General features: G+C 50.1%; 1 long non-coding RNA gene across 1 annotated transcript in view; it reads left to right on the top strand.

The window, feature by feature from the left end:
- LOC138582070 (uncharacterized) overlaps nucleotides 1–19189 on the top strand; it is a 325079-nt gene that overhangs the window by 29415 nt on the left and 276475 nt on the right. The gene's annotated exons all lie outside the window — the stretch shown is intronic.

The raw sequence follows: 19189 nt of genomic DNA on the forward strand, positions 1-19189 counted from the left end.
ACTCCCTGCAAGTATCCTTGAGAACCTCAGCCCGCCTCTCTGCCCGACGCAGTGCAATCTCTGCCCTGCCTATGGCGAGTCTCGCCTCCTGAGCCCGCTACCTCCCTGCCCCGATTTGCTGCCCATACTGCACCAACACAGAAGATATCCTCAACCGGAGGTCCACATTTGCATCCTGCCTGACACCGGATACCTGCCCCCTTCGGATGGTATGCCCTGAGTCACGAAACCTCCTACTCAGATCCTGCTGCTGCCTTATTGCCCGGTGCCTGCATTGCATGGCCACCCTCCGGGCTGATGAAATTACTCAGGGGCATCTGGCACGGGCCCTGATCCTGGGTGCCTGCTCTCCCTCCATTGCCATGGTTCCCGTCGTAGCCTGGATCGGTGTGTGACCACCTCAGCTGATCCAACGTTGACTCCCAAATCAGGCAGAGATGTGATCTGCACCAGACAGGCCAACGTGGTTGGGACAGACATACAGGGGGCCCTGGTGGTATCTGGTCCGGAAGGCGCCCAAAAGGATGACTGGTGCACAGAGGAGCAAGAAGAGGAGGGGGGTTGCATAAGTGGCCAACCCACGCAGCCAATTCGAGACCAGGAATGTAGCTAGCCAGTTAAGGAGACGCGAGACCTCATTGTGATGATGTGCAAGCCCACGATTGTAAACCTGCATATCATCACGAATGGCGCCTGTACGCCTCGCAAGACCAGCTAGCAGAAGTTCCACTCTGTCACTTATGGCCAGATCCGCAGGCATTGCGGTGTCGGTTTGTGTGGAAACATCTGACACCTGCGGATGGGACCAGCCTGGGGCAGGGGCTGGCCCATGGGCAGGATTTTCCACAGGCACCTCCACAGCGAACTGCACTGCCTCCTGCCCCTTGAGTCTGGACTGCACCAGTCACACCCACCTCATCACCCCCGCCGGGCCCCATGGACTGGGCTGATACGGCCTCTTCCTCCTCCTCCCCCACCAACCTTGAGGCCTCCCCAGCGTCTTCCGCAGTGGATTGCCCCTGTGTGAGCTCACCTGTCCCCCCCATCCCCCGAGGAGTCCACGTTTACCTTCGCCCTCTTGGACCTCCCCTCAGCAGTTGTGGCCGATGTTTGAGACGTTGCGTCAGTCTCCTCGCTCCCTGATGATGTTGATGCCAGGGGGCGTGACTGGGCCTTGCGTCTCTGCCTGGTCGAGGCGTCCCTGCTGCTTTGCTCCACAGCACTTTTCTTCCCTTTTCTTCCAACGCCGCCGTGGATACAGAGACATAGAACACAAACATCAGGGTACTGTCCCTATGTGTGTTTGGCACAAAACATATGCACATGAAGTACACTGCCAAAGGTCACAACCATCATCACCCTCCACAACACACAGGTACATGCAATATACATACATGCACATACATGTCTGTCCTTCACAACAGACAAATACATCCTTGGAAATGGCACGGTCACCACCTACAAATTGTCCATGCTACACACACATGCATCATGGGACATTACATGTCATGCACACACATCATCTGACAGTCCTGAAGCAGTGCACTGAGCTATCACATCAGAGTCCCCTCAACATCAATCAGGCAGCAAGAGTAGGGCACACAATGAAATGCACCAGTGACATCCATCCAGGAGTGATGGTCAGTCACACAGCCACATCTCAGACACATACACATGTACACCATGCCTACTCATGATGTTGACAACAACACCCATGTGTCACACCTCTCACACGGACACGTCTCAGACACATGTAAGAAACCACGTGCATGTCATAATATGCTGCAGTACAACACACATTGAAAAAGTAACACCGTTGGAATCACGCATGCTTCATTGAACACGTGTTCAGCACTGTCTGGGACATGCACACAGACATCCGTACAAGAGGCATACTTGCCATTAAGGCCAAGGTGCACACTTCCACCATACATCAACATGCACATGTACAGTGGAGGACAGCAACACATGGACACTCACCTGAAGACTCCAGACGGTGCTGACAATCGCTGACCTGGGTGTGCAGCACCAAGTAAAACCTCTCCAGGACCCGCATGTCTGTGGTGTTCAACCGGCCCCGGCACCCCCTTGGTGTGCACCAGCCTGGAAGAAGCGCTGGGCCTTGTTGTGGGTCCTGGACTTCAGGTCCTCCCAGCACTTGTGCACATGCTGGTAGTACGGGATGCCACCCCTTCCGTGTTGATGGCACCCATGATCTGGTCCCAGATCAGCTTCCGTCCTTCCTTGCCGACTTGCTTTGCAGGGTTGAAGAGGGCATCATAATGCCCCAGAACATGCTCCAACAGGATGTCAACTTCCCTGGCTGTGAAGTTGACAGCCCTCTGCCTCGCTGCCGTGGGATTGCCACTTGCCTCTGGAGATGTTTGCTAAGACATGGCAACCCTGAGGCAGGTGTGGGTGGGCAAGGTGGTCCTGGGGCTGGGCTGTGGAGCGGTGGTGATGGTACGGCACGTTGGCAGTCTTCTGAATCAGCTGAGGTGGTCACATGGCCGAAAACAGGAGCTCTGGCAATGGCTTGACAGCAGGCACTCAAAATGCAGGGCAGGCGGGCAGCAGACACACACAGTGGGCAGGCAGCAGCAGATGGCTCGTAGGAGGCAGCTCAGGGCAGTAGGAGGCAGGTAAAATGGCTCGTAGGCAGGAGCATGTGGATCTTCTGTGTTACTCAGATGGGCAGCTGGAAACAGAGTGACGGTTACTTTGCATGTGCAAAATTAGTGCGTACACGTGAAATCAGAGGACAGGGCCTAATCGCTTAAGTTACGTGACACGCGCTGTCCGTTGGCCGTTGCCATTCAGAATCAGGATAAAGGAGCGCGTAGGAGGGACATCACCTGGCTTGTGCAAGTTGGAGCGGACGGATGTGTGGACTTCGGAGATATTTGGGCTGCCACGCATTTTGTTCACTATTGTGACAGTGCATTTTGGTGGGGTATTTGCCTCTACAGACATGCGTGTGTATTACTCTTTATTTGAGGCTAACGGTGAGTCACGTATGCATTACTCATACTCTGGCTGCCCCTGTGTATCGCGTACCCCCATTGTTAACGTCACAGTGGCTTTCATGTGCTTCGCGTATGCATTTGTGTTGCTGGGTGTCACAGCATATAGCGTAACGCTTTTTCTTTTCACGTGAGCTACCGTGGGGTCGCGTTCATGCTTTTTTGATATTTGGGGTGCCTGTGGGTTACACGTCCAGTTTATTTTTTTCACCAAGCGTAATATTGAGCCTTTCTGGGCCATACTTTTATGTTTTACATCACATACCCTGCCCCCTCACTGCAATTGCCCAGGACAATTGCTTGTTGTGGCTCCCATTGTACTAATCTATCTGTACCATGGTTGGGAAGGCCCCAAGAGGGAAAGGTGGGACTGGTGGCTGAGGTGGCCAAGGTCGGAGAGGTGCAGGGAGAGCTGTGCACCACCCCCAACAGGTTCAGGGAGCTGCGGGTGATGCTGCTGTCCCCTGCACCCTGGGTCAGGGAGCAACAGCAGTATCTTTTGTCGCCCCACCTACCCCCAGGGACACGGACACGCAGGGGTAGTTGATGCCTGTGTGTCCAAGGGGAAGCGACAGCAACGCAAAACACCTGACCCCAGCACCCTAGGTCAGGGTGCTGCAGGGTCATCTGCTTTCCCCTTCTCCCAGGTGGAGGCACCTGCAGGGGCAGCTCCTGTTCCCAACAACCAGGGTCAGGGAGTAACAGCAGTATCTGTTGTCGTCCCCCAGGAACACGGACACGCAGGAGCAGCTGATGTCCATCTTTCCAAGGGAAAGGGACGGCAACGCAAAACCCCTGGACCCAGCTCCCAGGTTGAGGGATCTGCAGGGCCAGTAAATGACCCAACATCAGTGGGTGATGCCATGGCCCAGGCCACTAGTTGTCCAGCCCCTAATGCCCTCAGTGGTCCCAGAGGCAGAAGCATGCAAAACAGGGAAAGGCTCAATCCCAAAGCACAGCAAAGGAGACCGCCATCTCGAGGAAGAGGAGCTTCAATGATCATGAGCTCAAGATCCTCGTGGACTATGTGTGCGACCACCACCGTGACATGTGCACGGGGCGAGGTAGCACCCATACGCCTGCTCAGTGTATGGTCCACTGACAGCGATTCACGGATGGCATCAACGCTTTGGGCAATGTGAGGCACACCGGTCGTGACGTCATGGAGCTGTGGAATGACCTCCACCGTTGAACCAAAAAAAAACTGGGTGCCAACCTTGCTTCTGCTATGGTGACTGGAAGTGGGTCACCGCAGAAGGAGGAGCTCACTCCACATGAAGAGGGCATGAGCGAGTTGATTCATGTGGATCAGCTCCAAGGCATGGGAGGCCTGCCAGATTATGAGGAAAGTCTGTTGAGTGAAGAAGCGGGTGCATCCAGGATATGTGTATGTAGATTGAATTAATTGGTATGATTGTGTGGCGCTTCTGCCTGCATTTGTATGACTGCAATGGTTGAACCATGTCATGGTCTACTGACTTGTGCTTAGTATACTGCAGAGTGCATACAACACATGTGCTGCACATCGGTGGAACATGGCTTTGTGACAGTAGTCATCCACAACCGTCAGATACTAATACACATTTCCAGCATGCCAACCCAACATGGCATCTGGCTATGTACATCAGTGATGCTAGTGAATCAGCTATGCCAGTCAAGTGCTTATGTCTGAAGCATCTAATATTCATCATGCACTGCATGTGCACTGCATGTAGTAGAGGTTCCATCTACACATGTCCATAGGTGGCTTCATGCTACACATACCTTCCATGCACACTGTCAGTGTTCGGGACATTGTGTCATGAGTGTCCTAGCATTTTACTACACAGTGCAAATCCCTGCCGCAGCTATGGCACTGAGCCCCTTGTAAGAAATCAGTCTGGAGTCATCGATGTTGACCTGCCACACTGAACATCCCCCTGCCCCCAAGGGTGCATGGCACTGTCCCTCTTGTGTGTCACTGTCCCCTCTTCCTATCTCCAAGCACATGTCCTCACTCTCTCCACATCACAACCCTGGGACACCCCACATGTCTGTTGGGAATGTCTGCAGTGCTTACATGGTCTCGGACATGGGATGTGGTGGCAAGTCTGCAGATGCCATGATTTCAGAGATTTTTGTACATTGTTGTGGCAGGCCATGAGAATCCACTGGTGCTACAATCCATCCGGGGAACGACTCAGTATGAGTCCACCTCCAATGATACCAGTGGCCCTGGTGGTGAATCGGACATCCATTCCCCTATGCTGTCGGAGGTGAGTGCATCAAGTGATGGTGCTGATATAGCCTGTGCGTCTGCAGGGGGTAACATCCTCTCACAGGGCCAGTCAGTGTGGCCACGTTTGTGGTGGTTGCAGCTTCCGGGCCACGCTCCACTCTATTGGCTTCCGGTCCTGGGATGGATGACCAAGGGAGAGATGTAGTCCTGCAGCCACAGACAGCGGGGATTCCTATCAAGGGCCACGCTCCCTTGGGTCCAGCAGCCGTGGGGCACGCACACATGGTGGACGCGTCGATGCTGGGGATAATGTGTGAGAGCAGTCAATGTTGCATGTTGCACCGCAACAGGCCACTTCCTATGATATGTTCGCTCAGGGCATGGATAGGATGGCCAATTCCACGTTCTCACAAAAAACACAGGTAGAGCGCCAGCTGCAGGCATTGCGGTCCACATGCTGCTCACACAGGCTGCACATGGTGGCCAGCAACAGGAGCCGATGGGCCGACCTGAGGTCTCTGCAGGCATCCCTGCTTGCAGAGGGTCGGGCTCAGAGAGCAGCCCTGAGGCGAGAGCTACTGGCTTCAATGGAAGTGCGAGAGGCAGCCCACAGCACACAGGGCCAACAGTAGATGCAACTATTGACTCAAACCATCTCGGAGGAACTCTGTGCATCCCGTGAGGTGTTGCATGCAGACCTCCAAGGCTTCCGAGGCTTCATGTTCCAGATGCATTAATCTGGGTCCCGCCTGGCCGCTGCCATGGAGGACCAGGCCAGGGCCTTACTTGGTCAACCTCCCTTAGCATCACCACCTTCGCATTTCATACATGTGCAGTGGTGTACCTGCAGGCATGCCTGGTGAACTAATCTAGCATGTTTGCATGGTGGTGCACCGGGTGGCATGTTCAGATAATCATAGGTTTGTTTTTCTATGGCATGTGTGTGCTGTGTCACTTATACTGCACAATGTCTGTTTTGATATGCTCGCCCATGTTGTTCCAGTAATCCGTGATGTGGCGGTGACTGCTGTCCCGGGTGAGACATCCTGCACAAATCGAAAGTCCACACTCCTCATGCCCTCCACCAGACAAACACTTACTGGTGAAGGTCATGTGGGATTTACAGCATTCAGACGCCGTTATTTGGTAATCATTTGCACTGCCTTGCATGTTGTGCATGCTTCATTGTTGGTCATCTTTGATACGTGTGTGGGTTCTCTTATGTGTCCTTTGCATGCATGCATGGTGTTGTGGTAATTTCATTGGAGCTCTTGTGACTTTGTTAGATACCTATGTGAATACCTGAATGGGCGCACCGACTGTGCTGTGCAGTATGTCATTGTACATCGGTAAACCGGGCCATGGACTCCTTGATCTGTCATTTCCTTTTTTATATTCATTTTTATTGAGTTTTAACATTTAGCCATATAACATAGTGTCAATGCTCCACATACAAAATATCTTGTTATACAGTTACATGTCTCTTAACCCCCCATTCCTACCAACTCCCCCCTCCCTCAGGCCCGCTATACATTTCTCTTAGCAATTGTGCACCAGGTCGAGAGAGATAGATTTCTCCCAATTTACCGCAGCTGGTGTTGATATTGTGGCCACCAAGTATTTCCAGGCTGCCAGTGTTCCGGTGTCTGTCTCTCCCGCTCCTCCCCCGTTTCTTGCTATACTGTAATTTCTGCCCCAGCCCACTTCAACAAATCGTGCCACCACATGCATGCTGACGGTCTTATGTGCGCCTTCCAGCTCATTGCTATTCTGCGCTTGGCTAATATATATGCCAGGTCTTTAAGTTTGTTAACATGTCTGGTTTTAGTTGGCCTCGATAATCCATTCAATAGGCATCCCCAGGGGTTGCTCACGTCCAATTTGATTTCCCAGTCCGCCATATAACGGGCCACCTCCGCCCAAAACCCCTGTATTTCAGGGAATGACCAAAATGTATGTGTCATACTCGCATTCACCTCTCCACATTTAGGGCAAGTCTGTATTTCTGCTGGACGGAATTTGGCTATCTTCCCGGGCGTCATATATGCCCTGTGGGTTATGTATAATTGGATCTGCTGGAACCTAGCGTTTCTCGACACTTTTTTGTGGTACCCTTTCAGTCTGTCCAACACCCTATCTTCCATTTGTACCGCCACCTCCTCTTCCCAGTCACTTCTCGTTTGGGCGATCTCAGTTCCTACTCATGACATCAGAAGCTCATGGATACGAGTCTCTATCGCTGTGTCTGGCTGTAGGATTAATTCCCCATTTGACGACATGTGTTTAATGTTCTGTATTATTCTGGAGTATACAATATATTGTCCCTTATGCAATCCCGCTTCTTCCACCAGTCTGTCTAATTCCCTGGGCTGTCCCTCCGACCATACATCTCCCACTGATACAATACCCACTGGTTCCCATTTCTGTCTAATGCACTACCTAGTCTGTTCGTCCGTTCCTTGCAGTGCTACTAGCGGAATTTGTGGGGACCATGGGGTTGGGTTGCCTATCAGCTGGCAAGCCCTGCACCATATTTTGCTTCCCAAGTTCAGCAGTTTCCCTTCTCAACCCTGCATTGTTTTGACAACCACATTCTTTCATTTAGGAAGTATGGGGCACTCTCTGCATTTAACAATTTGGATTCCGATGTTTGTATTTTTGAGAGGCAGCTGGTCAAAAATTGCTACTGACTAGCTAGGTAATATACCTCAAAGTTTGGTAGTCTAATGCCCTCCTGATCGTATGCATTCTGTAGTTTCCTCACTGCTATCCTATTCCTTGTGTTGTGCCATATAAAGTCTCTGCATGTACTGTGCAGTTCAGTGAAAAATCGTTTGGGTATCTCTTGTGGGATGTTCATGAAACAATGCAGCAGCCTAGGCAGCACTACCATTTTTAATAGCGATACCCTCCCCATCATCGATAGGGGTATTTTAGCCCAGAAAATAATGCTCTTTCCGTATTCTGTTTGTGTTCTACCGCTATGTGATGGTATATCTCTATCCCCAGGTATTGGAACTTCTCGGTTTCCCAGTATATCTGAAGTATTGGCACCTTCTGTTTTGGTATTCTACATATCTGCCCAGCGGGAATATACTTGACTTGTGTGGGTTTATTCTTATACCGGATACGATCGCATACCTTTCCATCACCTCTAAAATGTATTGCAGATTCTCTTCAGGGTATTGCAAGTATAGTAACATATCGTCCGCATATATCGACATCAGGTGCTGTACCCCACTGACCCTAATTCCTACTTCCTGATATTGCTGTTTTAAATATGCTGCCATGGGTTCAAGAGCTAAGATAAACACCATTGGTGACCATGGCCATCGTTGTCGGGTGCCTCTGCTTAGCTGTCATTTCTCTGAGATACAAGCCTCTGTTTTGACCCGTGCAATTGATTCGCTGTAGAGTAACCGCACCCATTTCAGATATGTGGGCCCTATCCCATACTCCTCTAACACCGCCAGCAGCCAGGGCCATTTGACTGAGTCAAATGCCTTAACTGCGTCTAGTGAAACTATTGCTGCTTCTTGCGTGCTCCCTTGGGTGTGGTCTATTACATGGTGGAGTATCCTCAAATTTTGAGTTATTTTCCTATGCAGCATGTATCCCTTTTGGTCCGTATGTATCAGTTTGTGTATCATTGGTTTTATCCTGTTTGTCATCACTGCCGTTATAATCTTACCATCCTGATTAAGTAGTGACAGGGGCCTGTACGACCCACATTCTGTGTCTGGTTTGTTAGGCTTAAGGAGCGGGATCATTATTACCTCCCATGGTGTTTCTGGCAATGTCCCTTTGTCTAGTGCTTCGTTAAACATTGCCATCATTGGGGGTAGTAGTTTGTTCTTATAGGTCTTATAGAATTCAATTGGTAGCCTATCTGCCCCCGGGGCTTTGCTAGTAGGCAGTAGCTGAATCACTAGGTCTAATTCTGCCCGCCATGATTGGAATTTACAAGCTCTCTATCCCTTCCTTCCAATTTGGGAAGCAGGATTTCTTAGAGGGCTTCTTGTATGTTAATCTCTTCCTCTACTGTGGGATATCACTATGAGTGGTGCATGATCGGAGAGGACTATTGCTCTACAGTCTATTTGTGTCAGTTAATGTGTCGTTTCTGCCCCCATGAATACATGATCTAGTATGGTTTATAAGTTATGCATGCCAAAAAATGTGAGTAGCCTCTTTCTTGTGGGTGGTGCTCTCTCAACACATCTGTCAGTCTAAACATTTGCAGCAATGTACTTAGAGCTTTAGCCGCTGGGGTCAGGTGTGCCATTTTCGTATCTGACCTATCTATAAGTGGGTCTAGCTTGCAGTTAAATTCTCCTCCCCACACTACCGTGCTGTCCATGCAAGGGCTGACTTTGGTGTAGAGTGCTTTTAGGTAAGCTGCATTGTCTTGGTTCTGGGCATATATGTTAATTATACATATTTCTCTGTTGTCCACCGACCCCTTTATCCACACCAGCCTCCCGTCTTTATCAGCCTCCGACTGTAGTATCTTAAACGGGACATGTGGCGCTATCCACATTAATACCCCCCTAGCGTACGCTGAGTATGTGGCTCCCACAACTGTCCCTTTCCATTTTCGGATTACTACTTCCTGTTTTGATTTGGTTAGGTGAGTTTCTTGCAGAAGGGCTATGTCTATCTTTTGCCCTCTAAGGTATGTCGTAACTCTGTGGCGTTTAATATAGTTATTTAGCCCCAGACGTTCCAGGTCGCTATCTTCATGTCACCCATCCTTTTCTATTTGCTGCCGCCTGGGTCCCATCTTCCTCCTGACTGTTGCGGTGCTGTTGCATATAGCTATAGGCCCCCAATTCTCAACTTCCCCAACTCCTGCCCTCCCTACCCCAACTACCCCCAACAATAGCCCAGCTCCTAACTTGGATCTCAGGCCTTCCTGCTTCTCCCTCTGTTCGCGGCCCATTGCTGGTACTTAGAGTGCGGCAGGTCGATACTCTACTACTAGTATCCCTACTACACTACCTCTGGGTGGGTAAGATAGCTCCCTGCTTCGCTATTAAATGCTCTGCGCGCTTTGCTTCATATGTTGCTGTATGGCATAGGCTACAAAATACCATTTGCTAGTAGTCCAAGAGTCTCTATTATCATTACTTTAGTGCCTCCCCCCTCCTCCATGTTCACATCTGCACCCCCTGTCGATGTGTTACTTATCAGAGGCATGTTCCGTGCATCCAACCAATTGTTCACTTCCTCCGGGGTCTCAAAAAACCAGGCACAGTCTTTGTATAGCACTTTCATCTTGGCTGGGTACAGGAGGAGAAACTTGAGTTGTGCCGCTCTCAGTCTTCTCTTCACTGCTCCATAATCAATCCTCCTCTTCTACACTTGTAAAGTATAGTCCGGATACGCCCTGTGATGGACGCCAACGCTCTGTTAATGGTGCCCCCTTTCCAAAAGTGTTCAAGTATGCTCTCTCTGTCTTTATAATTCAGTATTTTAGGCAGTGCAACACGATGGGGTTTTCTCATCAGGGCTCTGTGTGCTCTTTCATCTGTGAATCCCTCGGTCAGCGTGCCAGCCCCTATTCCTTGTATGAACATATCCTCCACATAGTTGGTCGGGTTCTTGCCTTCCTCTCCTTCTGGTTACCTGATAATACGCACGTTGTTACGTCTAGCGCAGCCTTCTGCTTCCTCCGCCCCATTCTCTAGGTTCTCAACCTGCTGTTTCAACGTGTGGGTCGCCGCAGCATTGTCTTTACAATCACTGGTGTTAGCTTTCACTTCTTTTTCCAATGCACTGGTGCACTCTGCTAATGCTCGGAAATCTTGTTTTAGCAGGTTCACATCAATTTGCACTGCGTCTCTTTTATGCCCCAGTGATGCATTGAGGTCCTCTATGGTGCTGAGTATCTGTTTGTCCATGCGTGGTTGTAATTCCTCATCAGTCAGGTCCTGCCATTGTGTTTTTGAACCTTCCATGTCTTGCACCGGTCTGGTGAACGGGTACAGGGAAGTCTGTTTCCCTTTACTAGTGTTTGCTTTGTTCGACATGGTTTTTGGCACTTCCCTGGCACATCATGTCCTTCCTGTCATCCGTGTGGGCGCTTGCCTCTAGTTACGTATGTTCAAAATGGGGATCCTTGGCCACCTTGTCCGTGACTGTCTGGTGTACTTCCCCTTTATCCTGCTCTTGTTATGTCGTATAGTGCCTCAGTATCATTCCATGGATTGTGTGCAGCAGTCCTGTGGGTACGTCTGACTTTTCTTAGTCCACATAATGTCAATCGATGTAGCTTACTTGACTGCTTGGGCATTGTCGCCTGAGTCCTCGCTGCACCATGGTTACTTATTGTGTCGTGCCGCCTGGTCGCCTCCACTTGCACCTGTTCTTGTCGTTGCTAGGGTTGTGAGGCACAGCTTACACAGGCCCTGAGCCTTTGTCAATTCCTCTGTGTGTCTCTCACTCACCCCCCCTCATGTCCCACTCAACTTCCGGGGAGGGGGGCACCTTAGCATTCACTGCTACAGTGGCTTGTTTTCGTGAGCCGCCCTCTCACAGTTCTTCTGTCTTGCATGTGATTAGTCTCTGTGTATAGTGTGCAGGCTTCTCAACCTGCCATGTGGGGCCAGTTATCTCCTTTCTCCTTATGTGGTTACTTCTAACCAAGCTGTTCCTCCATTGTACTTTCCTTTACTCAGTGCTTTTGATGTGTAGCTCTGTCACACTCTGCCTGAGCCCTGTGTTTTCGTGTGGTTTATCTTTGCCTGTTTTTTGCCATGCGCTCGGTCTGCGGCTCACGTGCAGGCCTATTTTTCACTGGTCACCCTCTCGTTCTGTGCCTCGAGCACGTAGATTTAGCTGTGGACACCGGGCGCCCTTGCTGTCCTCTCAGGTTCGGTGCCAGCTCGTGGCCTTAGTCTCGCCATTTGCTGGGCCCCCTAGCAGGGTTACGCCGTATTTCGGGTGATTTGGCTGTGGACCCTGTGGTACAGCTGCGGGCCGTGTCGGCTGTAGTCTCTCTTTCCAGCTGATCCACCTCGCGTCCTGCTTCCTTCATGGTATAGTGTGGTCATTAGCACCAGTCAACGTGCAGCCCTTTCATCTGCATGCAGTTCGTATGGCGTGTGCTCCGGTAATTCCCATATAATCTAGCCGAATGTTCGCCTCAGCTCTGCACGCACCTTTCTGAAGTGCTCCTTTATTATCCTTGGATGCTCATTCCTTTCTCTTCCATTCTTACGGCGTGTCCGTGCTCAGGCTCCTATTGTCGTCACACAATCCCTTGCTTACTTGCTGTTAGAGCCTTCGTTCTTACAGTGTGCCTGCGCGACCTTGGGTTTAGACGTGCATCTTGTGGCGTATCCCTGAATTCCGTGTTAAGATTATGTGTTTATGCCAGTTTTGTTCCTGCTGTCACATGTCCTTTCTTGCTGCGTTTTCCCAATCAGCTTCCATATGCTTGCTAGCCCGGCTCGCGCTCAGCGCCTTCCATGCCAGTCTGTTCCCTCTGCTATGCGCGGGGGTCGCCACAATGTAACACTTGGGTATTTGCGATTGTTTCGCTCCGACTCCCAGTAGCGCGGCTACAGTATCACTGTGTCCGCATATCTTCCTCCTTTTCTTCCGGCGCTGCCATCTTGAGCCCGCTCTGTGTTACACGGCTCTGACACCTTTCCACCGCACCAAGCCTTTGTCTTGTCTTTAGGCCGGCGCCATCTTCAAATTTCGGTCCCCATTACCGCCGGACTTTGCCACCTTATTGTCGCTCCCAGCAGGTTTTATTTTCTTGCAGCTGCTGACCGCCGTTTGCCCTGCTTATTCATGAGGTCGTAGCTTCGAGATTCCTTGTTTTAGCAAGCCTTAACAGCCTATATTTGGTTGGATCAATGAACAGATCACTGGAGTTCAATGGATCTGCGACTTAGCTCATGGCCCTGTAGCCACGCCACCCCCCTGTCATTTCCTTGTTATTCATTCTCTGTGCCACTCTCTCTCTCCATCCCTCTCTCTCTGGTGTGGTACACTGTACTCATGTACATATCAATGTCAATGGACATTCACGCTGTGTTGCTCCTGCACTCTGTGTTGTATGCATATTTTCTTTCTGGTGTCAACTGTGATGATGTATACGCATGTATTTTGTGCTGTTACTCTGCTTTTCATTCCATGTGGGTAGAGTGTCTCACGATGGCGTGCATCATATGCAAGACATGTGAGTTCCATGGACAGGTCAGTGCATGGCATTTGCTGACCCTTTGGTAGTGTTTGCATGGGAACGGGGCACTATGTGCATGCCCCCCACCGCCGCCACCAGGTCACCTGTGATGTTGTGTATGCCCCCCACGACCCCATGGTCACCTGTGATGTTGTGTATGCCCCTCACATGGTGGCCTGTGATGTTGTGTATGCCCCCCCATGGTCGCCTGTGATGTTGTATATGCCCCCATGGTCGCCTGTGATGTTGTGTATCCTCCCCACAGCCCCCATTGTCACCTGTGAGGTTGTGTATGCCCCCGCCCTGGTCGGCTGTGATGTTGTGCATGCCCCCCAGCCCCCCCCCCATGGTCCCCTGTGATGTTGTGTATGACCCCACCCCTGGTCGTCTGTGATGTTGTGTATGCCCCCCACACACCCCATTATCGCCTGAGATGTTGTGTATGCCCCCCCACACTCTCCATGGTCCCCTGTGATGATGTGTATGCCCCCACACCCCATGGTCGCCTGTGATGTTGTGTATGCCCCCACCCCTGGTCGCCTGTGATATTGTGTACGCCCCCCCATGGTCGCCTGTGATGTTGTGTATGTAGCCCCCCCGGTCACCTGTGATGTTGTGTATGCCCCTCACCCCCCATGGTCACCTGTGATGTTGTGTATGCCCCCCATAGTCGCCTGTGATGGGTATGCCCCCCCTCTCATTGTCCCCCCTCCCCTCTTCCCTCTCTTCCTAGCCACGGCCACCTAAATTGACTTTCTGCATTTGTATGATGCTGCCACCCTGCAAAATGGGGCTAGGCGACATGTATGTTTTGACAAGCACTTATGTAACTGAGTATGCCTTCTGTAACAGCGCTGCGATGGCCAAGGCCTGTTGTGCGCTTCATATATGCAAATGATATTGGAAATTAATATGGGATGGTTTATGTGACACACAGGACATTGGATGTTTAGTTTGTCATGGTGGTAGTAGCATAGTCCCTCATCTATGTGTTTCTTTTGGAAAGCCAAAAAAAAATAGTTTTAGTTTTAAGGGATGCACACAATGTAGCACTTCCAAGGACACATTCTCATGGTGGTTTGGTGGGCACATATGATTGCCCCTTTGTCATCATTGAATGCACCTGGAATGTGCCTGGGCTGTGTGCACTCCACAGGGGTTGGATTTTAGGTGACAAATTGGGCCACAAGCTGGGTACGGGCAGCCTCACCACGTGCCCTTTGCCCTACCATGCACAAGCGACATGCATCTTGTTGGGAATGTGGGGGCACCACCATGTCCACTGGTACACCGCGCTGTGTTGCAGCATTGTGCAGGACACATGCTGCCACAATAATCCTGCACACTAGTGATAGTGCACATAGCAACTCACCATTAGAGTGGTCAAGGGTGCCGTAACATGACTTGAGCACTCCGAATGTGCGCTCCACTATGCCCCGAGTTGCAATATGGGCTGTGTTGTATCTTACCTGGGGTGATGTGGCAGGGTTCCGTATTGGCGTCATCATGTAGGTGCTCAGAGGGTAGGCACTGTCCACTGTAGAGGTTAAAATGTTTGTCATTGACGTGTATGTGTGACATGCATGCATGTGCATGGGCATATATACTCACCAATGAGCCATGTGTTGCCATGCCTCTCAGTTTCCAGGGCCCGGTGTAGGGGTGACATTCTGAATATGAAGCTAACATGGGTGGACCCTGGATAGTTTGCATATACAGAAGTAAGGAGACCCTTGGCATCACATGCAACCTGCACGTTGTTGGAATGCCAGTGCTTGCGATTGCGATAGATGTGCTCTGTGGCCCCACGTGGCTGTAGAGCCACATGGGTGCAATCAATCGCACCAAGCACTTTAGGGAAGTGCGCCACCCCATATAAATCCTGGATCACGGCCTGCCTTTCTGCAGGTGTTCTGGGCATGTAGATGTGCCTGCAGACTGAGGGGTGTGCAGTCATGGTTTCCAACACCTGGTGTAGGCAGCGTGACTGCGTGGGCTGTGAAATGCCCCCAACTATGGCAGTTGTCCGCTGGCCAAAAAATGCAGTACATTGAGCACCTTTTCCAAGGGGCTCAGTGCTTGGGAGCACAGGGTGGGTGATGTAAGGTCATCCTCCCACTTCGTGACCAGGTCTAATGTGATATGAAGTGGAAACCTATACTTGCCATAGACCTGGTCATCAGGCATCCCAAAAAGGCTGGTACTAGGTAGAAAAATCTGTGCCCTGGCCATCCTCCTCCTGCAGTGTCCCACGATCACTGCTGCAAAAAATGTTACATTCATCGTAGCTGTATACGTGCATTTGTTGTTTGCGTCCTTTTTATGCATTTGTTTTAGTGCGGGGTGATGCTTATGCCAGCTTTCGCGTGGTGTACGTGTTTCCGGATTTGCAAGTCTTTTTCCGAATGACAGAGAGCCCTTTTCAATTCCATGAATATGGGTTTTTAGCGCCCATATCGGCGTTGCAAGGATTTTACTTTTGTACATCCCTCGTTACGCCCATATTTTTGCTTGTTGTTCCCCATTCCATGTGTTCCGCCCTCTTTTTAGGTGACCGTGCAGAACCCAATGCTACGAGTCTCGCACAAGGTGTTCGTGGGGTCGCAGTGACGTGCTGGACCGGCACGGATTCCTCGCAAGTCCCTGGTAAGCCCCGCGCATTGTGTTCCATGAATAACCAAACTGGCGCTTGCACGCATTTTCTCACGCATGCCCCCTATTTTCCACGCAAATCATTGCATGAATTAGGACCTTGGTGTTTCGGCTCTGTCCCAAATTCATCTGCAGCTATTAAGCACCTGCAGCATTCTTTTTACTTCATTATAATATAAACACAGTCACAGTCACCACCCAGCTATGATGCAAGGGGGTTGTCCTGAAAGGTCATAATGAATTGGGCCCCCAGCAGCCCTGACACATGCTCAGATGGTCCTGGCCTACTCGCAGCCTAGTCATGCACTGAAGTCCTCATAACAATCATTCATGCACGCCTTCCTGGTCCTTCAAGTGGACCACCCCTGCTGCTCCATGAACTCTGCCCTTGTGTGGCTCTTCCTTCTCCGCCATTGCAGGAGTGACTGTGATGATTGCCTTGCTTCGATCCATCAAGGTAGATGCCATGTCTGATATTCTGCCAGTACCTAATTGGGTGGCAGTTCCACTAAGAGGGGCTTCCTAAGTAAACCATGCACTTTTCAACTGCTGGAACGTTGAGCCACATTTTTCTATTTCTTTTGTGAGCTTCGTGCCGTTGTGGCATATTCATTTTGGGATACTTCACAAATTCATGAATTGTGCCAACAGCAGCCAATTTCTTTATGCATGATATCACCAGGAAAGATCATATTTGAGGAGGCCCCCACTCCTCATCAAAGGACTGGAATATATAACATGAACACCCCCATTTTCCTAAATATACACTGGAGTCTCCGCAGACCTGCAAGATCCTCACTGACTGCGGCATCTCTTGCAAGGCAGGAACAATGAAGACAGCTTCTTTCTCGGCAGATAGATCAATAACCCAGAGGCCGACCCAGCATCAAAACCAAGTAATGCATGAAGAGCAAGACAAGATGGCAAGCCTTCTCTAGCGCGGATACCATGATGTGGATCAGCACCCTACGTCACACCAGGCTCACCCCATCAATGGTGCTCTTCAATTAAAGCTGAAGAGGACCCACTGGTTTAAGCAACACCTCTTCCACCCCAGCTACCAACCCGCACCAAGGTCACCGCAACTTCCTCCACTCCACCTGATTACAATGGGTCCCCCACTCCACCCTTTTTCCCCGGTTCCCCATCTTGCAAAGTGCTGTTACTTTCAGCTAGTTTTGCTCTTCAAAAATACAATACAAGGCGGGTAGCCAATGGTGGGCCAACAATGCCATGCAGAAGTGGGTGGCTCTGTGGTCTCTGAGTGGAGAGCATAGTGAAGAGGATGGGTACACATAGTTCATAGTTCAGCCCACATCTTGCTGGCCTGGTCATTTTTCTTTCACTCGCAAAAGGAGAGAACTGTGGTGATAACATTTTGAACTAGGGGCGTGGACAACCATCGGCTTGGCTTCACTGGAAAGTACAGAACCAAACTCAACATATACACTTTATGGAAAGCATAATATTAAAATAAGGCCAAACAATGCAGATCAAAATGGGTCACACCTGTTGCAAAATGGGCAAGCCAGAAGTGCCCCTTGTTTGTCAAAGCATTGAAGGTGAATTAGGACGCCATAAGTGAAGGGCAAGGGCCAGACTCCCAGTAGAAGAAGCAGCCTTAGTGAGAAAGTGTAGATGCTAGCCCGCTCAGTGCTGGTGTGCCGTAGTGAGCCAAGCGGGTGGGTAGGGGACTGGGGGGGACCTGTAAACTGAAAATGGTGCTGGAACAAGTAGCCCAACCTTGACATATGGCTATGTGAGAGTGAACCAGAGTATTGAGGGACTCATTGGTCCCAGGCTAAGTGTTCTAGCAGAGAACGCAGGCTAAGCAAGAAGTTTACACAAGGCCATGCTGGAATGTTTGTGAAAAAGTCAAGCAGTCACCAAAGGGGCACTACAAAGAGGGATGTCCAGACAATCAAGTAGTCACCAGCAGGACACTAGAAAGAGGGATATCCATAAAGTCAAGTAGTCACCAAAAGGGACACTACAAAGAGGGATGTCCACAAAGTCAAGTAGTCACCAAAGGGACACTAGAAAGCAGGAATCCAGAAAGTCAAGTAGTCACCAAAGGGACACTAGAAAGAGCGATATCCAGAAAGTCAGGTAGTCACCAAAGGGACACTACAAAGAGGGATATCTAGAAAGTCAGGTAGTCACCAAAGGGACACTACAAAGAGGGATATCCAGAAAGGCGACCAGTGCTTTATCGCACTCATCAAAACCTCAATATTTGCTTGGTGATGAACCCTAGTTAATACCTCTGCACTCCTGTGCATTTGGATTTCAAGGTCTGTTATCACCTTCAGGTTCCACCTGCAACTACCAATGTAGCAATATTAGCGCTTATTACAAGGGGCAGTGTAAATCCTCATTTTCTTGAGTCCATAGAACTCAATGGGGCATTTTCAGCGGAAAGCTTCCGGGTTTACCTCCAGCCCTTGCCTGGAGATGAATCCTCCAACTTTCTGCCAAACCTATAGTTGGGCAATGCGATAATGCAGCGGTATATGGTAACACTGCTGCATTTAACCCAGACCGCCCAACTTGTAATGAGGCCCAATGATGTTTATTTTGGCCCGTATGCACCCATGTAGCATTCAGTAAGAAATTTGTTCTAGGAATGTTACTGTGCCAAGGAATGCACTGGATATAATTCCATCGTTAACTTTGTTGCTGCGACCTGATGAAGGCTGTGGACAGTGATGTGGGAGACACTGTGGATGAGTGGATTCCCTTTTTAGTGGGCCGAAACACATAGTGTCAACATCGTTTTTTTGTCTGTTTAGTGGCGTTTCATCCATGGGTGGATAGAGACGAGTTCCCGCAGGGTAAAATGGTTCCCCACCCTGTAAACAATGGGTTGTGTGTTTTTGTTAGTGTTAAGCCAGGCAAGCATATGACAGTTTATTTTCATCAGATCCTCGTTTGTCTACCAAATATTAGAGGTATTGACATTAAGATATACCCAAGGATGTTTGGCTATATTGTCCATGTCTCTTTTCTTAAACAATTATCACACAGAATTACATCGCACAAAATGTCCTTTGAGCACATAAAAGCACTCAAAACAAAAAGGGCAGAAACATTAGGTTT

Source organism: Ambystoma mexicanum, chromosome 3q (genome assembly GCF_040938575.1).
Source record: "Ambystoma mexicanum isolate Mex_15411 chromosome 3q, UKY_AmexF1_1, whole genome shotgun sequence".
NCBI classification, from domain to species: Eukaryota; Metazoa; Chordata; class Amphibia; order Caudata; family Ambystomatidae; genus Ambystoma; species Ambystoma mexicanum.